The sequence below is a fragment of the Oncorhynchus kisutch genome, unplaced genomic scaffold (genome assembly GCF_002021735.2).
Source record: "Oncorhynchus kisutch isolate 150728-3 unplaced genomic scaffold, Okis_V2 scaffold1863, whole genome shotgun sequence".
Taxonomy (NCBI): Eukaryota; Metazoa; Chordata; class Actinopteri; order Salmoniformes; family Salmonidae; genus Oncorhynchus; species Oncorhynchus kisutch.
Window position 1 is genome coordinate 28395 of NW_022263808.1, and position 6052 is coordinate 34446.

A 6052-nucleotide genomic window follows, 5' to 3' on the forward strand; every position below is an offset into this window, starting at 1 on the left:
ATTCAAGTGGTCAATCAATTTTATTTGTGGAGTACCTTTGTTACAACTATGAAAGAGAAAGCATATTCTTTGGATCAGAGTAACAGCTTATTTTTATAATAGCAATAAAAAATATATTTTTACCCCAACCACCAAGAAGCACGGTCAAAATACTTATTTTTACCCCCTTTTCCTCCCCAATTTCGTGGGATCCAATTAGTAGTAGTTACTGTCTTGTCTCATCGCTGCAACTCCTGTACGGACTCGGGAGAGGCGAAGGTCGAGAGTATGGAAGCTTTTAACACTAGGTCTGCTGGGCGTCCATGGACCCCCCTTTAAGCTAATGAGCTAATGCGTCCTCCGAAACAAAACCCAACCTAGCCGCACTGCTTCTTGACACAACGCACATCCAACCCGGAAGCCAACCGCACCAATGTGTCGGAGGAAACACCGTACACCTAGCGACCTGGTCAGCGTGCACTGCGCTCGGCCCGCCACAGGAGTCGCTAGTGCGCGATGAGACAAGGATATCCCTGCCGGCCAAACCCTCCTTAACCCAGACGATGCTGGGCCAATTGTGCGTCTGCGGCAGAGCCTGGGCTCGAACCTGGAGTCTCTGGTGGCACAGCTAGCACTGCCTTAGACCACTGCGCCACCGGGAGGCAAATGACAACATTTTTGTAACTTTCACATGCTTAACACAACATTTTTTGGTTGTAGTACATAATAGTATCCTGTTTTCTCTTGATTGTGTCCCGTTGTCTTGTCATTCTTCAGGACAGTTGTCACGGCTGTGCAGGTGCCTTATTTTGCGCAGAGGGAGGGAGCTCCCGCCTCACTTTGTTCATGGTACCGGCCAGACTTGTTTTCTTTGTAAACAACTTGTTGACCAATGACAGTGGAGTGAAGAAATAGTCCATGGATACATTGCTCTCCTTGCCAACCTCCGGTTGCACAGGCCTCAAACACCACATTCTCTGACCCTCACGCCTGCTGCCCCATGTGGATCTTTTCCCAGAGATTGAAAGCGGTTCAGCATGTAGAATTACGCACGCTCTCGCTGAATAGTCTGCTTTTGGTCTTTTTGGTATTTTATTAGGATCCCCATTAGCTGTTGCGATAGCAGCAGCCTCTGTTCCTGGGGTCCAAACGAAACATGACATAATACATCATATTAATAGACAAGAACAGCTCAAGGACAGAACTACATCAACTGAAATGAAGGCACACGTAGCCAACATATCAACACACACACACACACTATCTAGGTCATATAGGGGGAAGTGTTGTGACGTGAGGTGTTGCTTTATCTGTTTGAGATGGAACGGAGTTCCATGCAATAATGGCTCTATATTATACTGTACGCTTTCTTGAATTTGTTCTGGATTTTGGGACTGTGAAAAGACCCCTGGTGGCATGTCTAGTGGGGTAAGTGTGTGTGTCAGAGCTGTGTGTAAGTTGACAATGCTAACAATTTGTGATTTTCAACACATTCTTTTTTGTGATGCAGTCAGTCTCTCCTCTACTCTCAGCCAAGAGACTGGCATGCATAGTATTTATATCAACCCTCTGATTACAATGAAGAGCAAGACATGCTGCTCTGTTCTGGCCCAGCTGCAGCTTAACTAGGTCTTTCCTGCAGCACTGAACATGCTTAACACCCCAGCCATCCTACAATCTAAACTTGATGCCCTCAATCTCACACAAATTATCAATGAACCTACCAGGTACCTCCCCAAAACCTTAAACACGGGCACCCTCATAGATATCATCCTAACCAACTTCCCCTCTAAATACACCTCTGCTGTCTTCAACCAAGATCTCAGCGATCACTGCCTCATTGCCTGCATCCGTAATGGGTCAGCGGTCAAACGACCGCCACTCATCACTGTAAAACGCTCCCTGAAACACTTCTGCGAGCAGGCCTTTCTAATCGACCTGGCCGGGGTATCCTGGAAGGATATTGATCTCATCCCGTCAGTAGAGGATGCCTGGATATTTTTTTTAAATGCCTTCCTAACCATCCTAAATAAACATGCCCCATTCAAGAAATTTAGAACCAGGAACAGATATAGCCCTTGGTTCTCCCCAGACCTGACTGCCCTTAACCAACACAAAAACATCCTATGGCGTTCTGCATTAGCATCGAACAGCCCCCGTGATATGCAGCTGTTCAGGGAAGCTAGAAATCATTATACACAGGCAGTTAGAAAAGCCAAGGCTAGCTTTTTCAAGCAGAAATTTGCTTCCTGCAACACTAACTCAAAAAAGTTCTGGGACACTGTAAAGTCCATGGAGAATAAGAACACCTCCTCCCAGCTGCCCACTGCACTGAAGATAGGAAACACTGTCACCACTGATAAATCCACCATAATTGAGAATTTCAATAAGCATTTTTCTACGGCTGGCCATGCTTTCCACCTGGCTACTCCTACCCCGGACAACAGCACTGCACCCCCAACAGCAACTCGCCCAAGCCTTCCCCATTTCTCCTTCTCCCAAATCCATTCAGCTGATGTTCTGAAAGAGCTGCAAAATCTGGACCCCTACAAATCAGCCGGGCTAGACAATCTGGACCCTTTCTTTCTAAAATTATCTGCCGAAATTGTTGCCACCCCTATTACTAGCCTGTTCAACCTCTCTTTCGTGTCGTCTGAGATTCCCAAAGATTGGAAAGCAGCTGCGGTCATCCCCCTCTTCAAAGGGGGGGACACTCTTGACCCAAACTGCTACAGACCTATATCTATCCTACCGTGCCTTTCTAAGGTCTTCGAAAGCCAAGTCAACAAACAGATTACCGACCATTTCGAATCTCACCATACCTTCTCTGCTATGCAATCTGGTTTCAGAGCTGGTCATGGGTGCACCTCAGCCACGCTCAAGGTCCTAAACGATATCTTAACCGCCATCGATAAGAAACATTACTGTGCAGCCGTATTCATTGATCTGGCCAAGGCTTTCGACTCTGTCAATCACCATATCCTCATCGGCAGACTCGACAGCCTTGGTTTCTCAAATGATTGCCTCGCCTGGTTCACCAACTACTTCTCTGATAGAGTTCAGTGTGTCAAATCGGAGGGTCTGCTGTCCGGACCTCTGGCAGTCTCTATGGGGGTGCCACAGGGTTCAATTCTTGGACCGACTCTCTTCTCTGTATACATCAATGAGGTCGCTCTTGCTGCTGGTGAGTCCCTGATCCACCTCTACGCAGACGACACCATTCTGTATACTTCCGGCCCTTCTCTGGACACTGTGTTAACAACCCTCCAGGCAAGCTTCAATGCCATACAACTCTCCTTCCGTGGCCTCCAATTGCTCTTGAATGCAAGTAAAACTAAATGCATGCTCTTCAACCGATCGCTGCCTGCACCTACCCGCCTGTCCAACATCACTACTCTGGACGGCTCTGACTTAGAATACGTGGACAACTACAAATACTTAGGTGTCTGGTTAGATTGTAAACTCTCCTTCCAGACCCATATCAAACATCTCCAATCCAAAGTTAAATCTAGAATTGGCTTCCTATTTCGCAACAAAGCATCCTTCACTCATGCTGCCAAACATACCCTTGTAAAACTGACCATCCTACCAATCCTCGACTTTGGCGATGTCATTTACAAAATAGCCTCCAATACCCTACTCAACAAATTGGATGCAGTCTATCACAGTGCAATCCGTTTTATCACCAAAGCCCCATATACTACCCACCATTGCGACCTGTACGCTCTCGTTGGCTGGCCCTCGCTTCATACTCGTCGCCAAACCCACTGGCTCCATGTCATCTACAAGACACTGCTAGGTAAAGTCCCCCCCTTATCTCAGCTCGCTGGTCACCATAGCATCTCCCACCTGTAGCACACGCTCCAGCAGGTATATCTCTCTAGTCACCCCCAAAACCAATTCTTTCTTTGGCCGCCTCTCCTTCCAGTTCTCTGCTGCCAATGACTGGAACGAACTACAAAAATCTCTGAAACTGGAAACACTTATCTCCCTCACTAGCTTTAAGCACCAACTGTCAGAGCAGCTCACAGATTACTGCACCTGTACATAGCCCACCTATAATTTAGCCCAAACAACTACCTCTTTCCCAACTGTATTTAATTTTAATTTATTTATTTATTTTGCTCCTTTGCACCCCATTATTTTTTTTATTTCTACTTTGCACATTCTTCCATTGCAAAACTACCATTCCAGTATTTTACTTGCTATATTGTATTTACTTTGCCATCTTGGCCTTTTTTTGCCTTTACCTCCCTTCTCACCTCATTTGCTCACATTGTATATAGACTTGTTTATACTGCATTATTGACTGTATGTTTGTTTTTACTCCATGTGTAACTCTGTGTCGTTTTATCTGTCGAACTGCTTTGCTTTATCTTGGCCAGGTCGCAATTGTAAATGAGAACTTGTTCTCAACTTGCCTACCTGGTTAAATAAAGGTAAAATAAATAAATAAATAAACATGTCTGGATAATAATCAAGATAAGACAAAACTAGAGCCTGTGGGACTTGCTCTTGGGAGTGTGGTGTCAAAAAGCAAAGCATCTCTGATACAGGGTACATACCATTTTAAGATTAGGTCCATAATTAGAATGGATGAATACAATAGAATTGCCCGCCCTGTTCTTCATTCACAATTGGTGATGACATAATTATGCTTCTTTCACGTCCCCTCACTCATCAACTCACCCATTCTCCCCATCACACTTTACTTAATGTATTTCATCTGTTATATGTGTGAAATTAGTTTCGGTATTGTTCAGGTTAAGTTTTGATGGCAATTGTCAGGGGGATTATCAGCTGGGCACTTGCAGTTTCAACTGTCGGAAGGAGTGGAGCAGGCCCCTACTGTTGGGAGAAGGAGCGGAGCAGGCCCTACTGTTGGGAGAGACGGAGCGGAGGCAGGCCCTACTGTTGGGAGAAGGAGTGGAGCAGGCCCTACTGTTGGGAGAAGGAGTGGAGCAGGCCCTACTGTTGGGAGAAGGAGCGGAGCAGGCCCTACTGTTGGAGAAGGAGTGGAGCAGGCCCTACTGTTGGGAGAAGGAGTGGAGCAGGCCCTACTGTTGGGAGAAGGAGCGGAGCAGGCCCTTACTGTTGGGAGAAGGAGTGGAGCAGGCCTACTGTTGGGAGAAGGAGCGGAGCAGGCCCTACTGTTGGGAGAAGGAGTGGAGCAGGCCCTACTGTTGGGAGAAGGAGTGGATCAGGCCCTACTGTTGGGAGAAGGAGCGGAGCTGGTCCTACTGTTGGGAGAAGGAGTGGAGCAGGCCCTACTGTTGGGAGAAGGAGTGGAGCAGGCCCTACTGTTGGGAGAAGGAGGTGGAGCAGGCCCTACTGTTGGGAGAAGGAGTGGAGCAGGCCCTACTGTTGGGAGAAGGAATGACATCATCTAACTGACTGAGTAACTGACATCATCTGACTGACTGAGTAACTGACATCAACTGACGTGAGTAACTGACATCATCTGACTGACTGACTTCATCTGACTGGACCGAGTAACTGACATCATCTAATTGACATCATCTAACTGACTGACTGAGTAACTGACATCTGACTGACATCATCTAACTGGACTGACTGGGTAACTGACATTATCTGACTGACATCATTTGGACTGACTGAAATCATTTGACTGACTGACTGACATCATTGACTGACTGGCATCAACCGACTGACCCGATCTAAGGAGACCTTTCAGAACCTGGTGACAGGCAGGGGTTTAATAATGCTACAGATTTAACCAGCCACCCCAACAGGTTAGCCTCCCATTTGTATTGCTAGTCAGAGGGAACTGCTGTTAGTTCAGACGGTAACATGGAGAGAGGGGGTTAGTGTTATACACCTTCAGTAGATGCTCATTTCCCCCTGCTCTGACCTACAGTATCCTTGGTAGGACCAGACAGGTTGAGAAGTCCCCTCCATCACTCCTCCTTTCCTCTGTCAAAAATCAATTGACTACATACACAGTTTACAGCAGGTATTTACTTTTTTTTACATTAGATGTTTTATTTTCACCTATTATTTAACCAGGTAGGCTAGTTGAGAACACCTTTATTTAACCAAGGTAGGGAGGCTA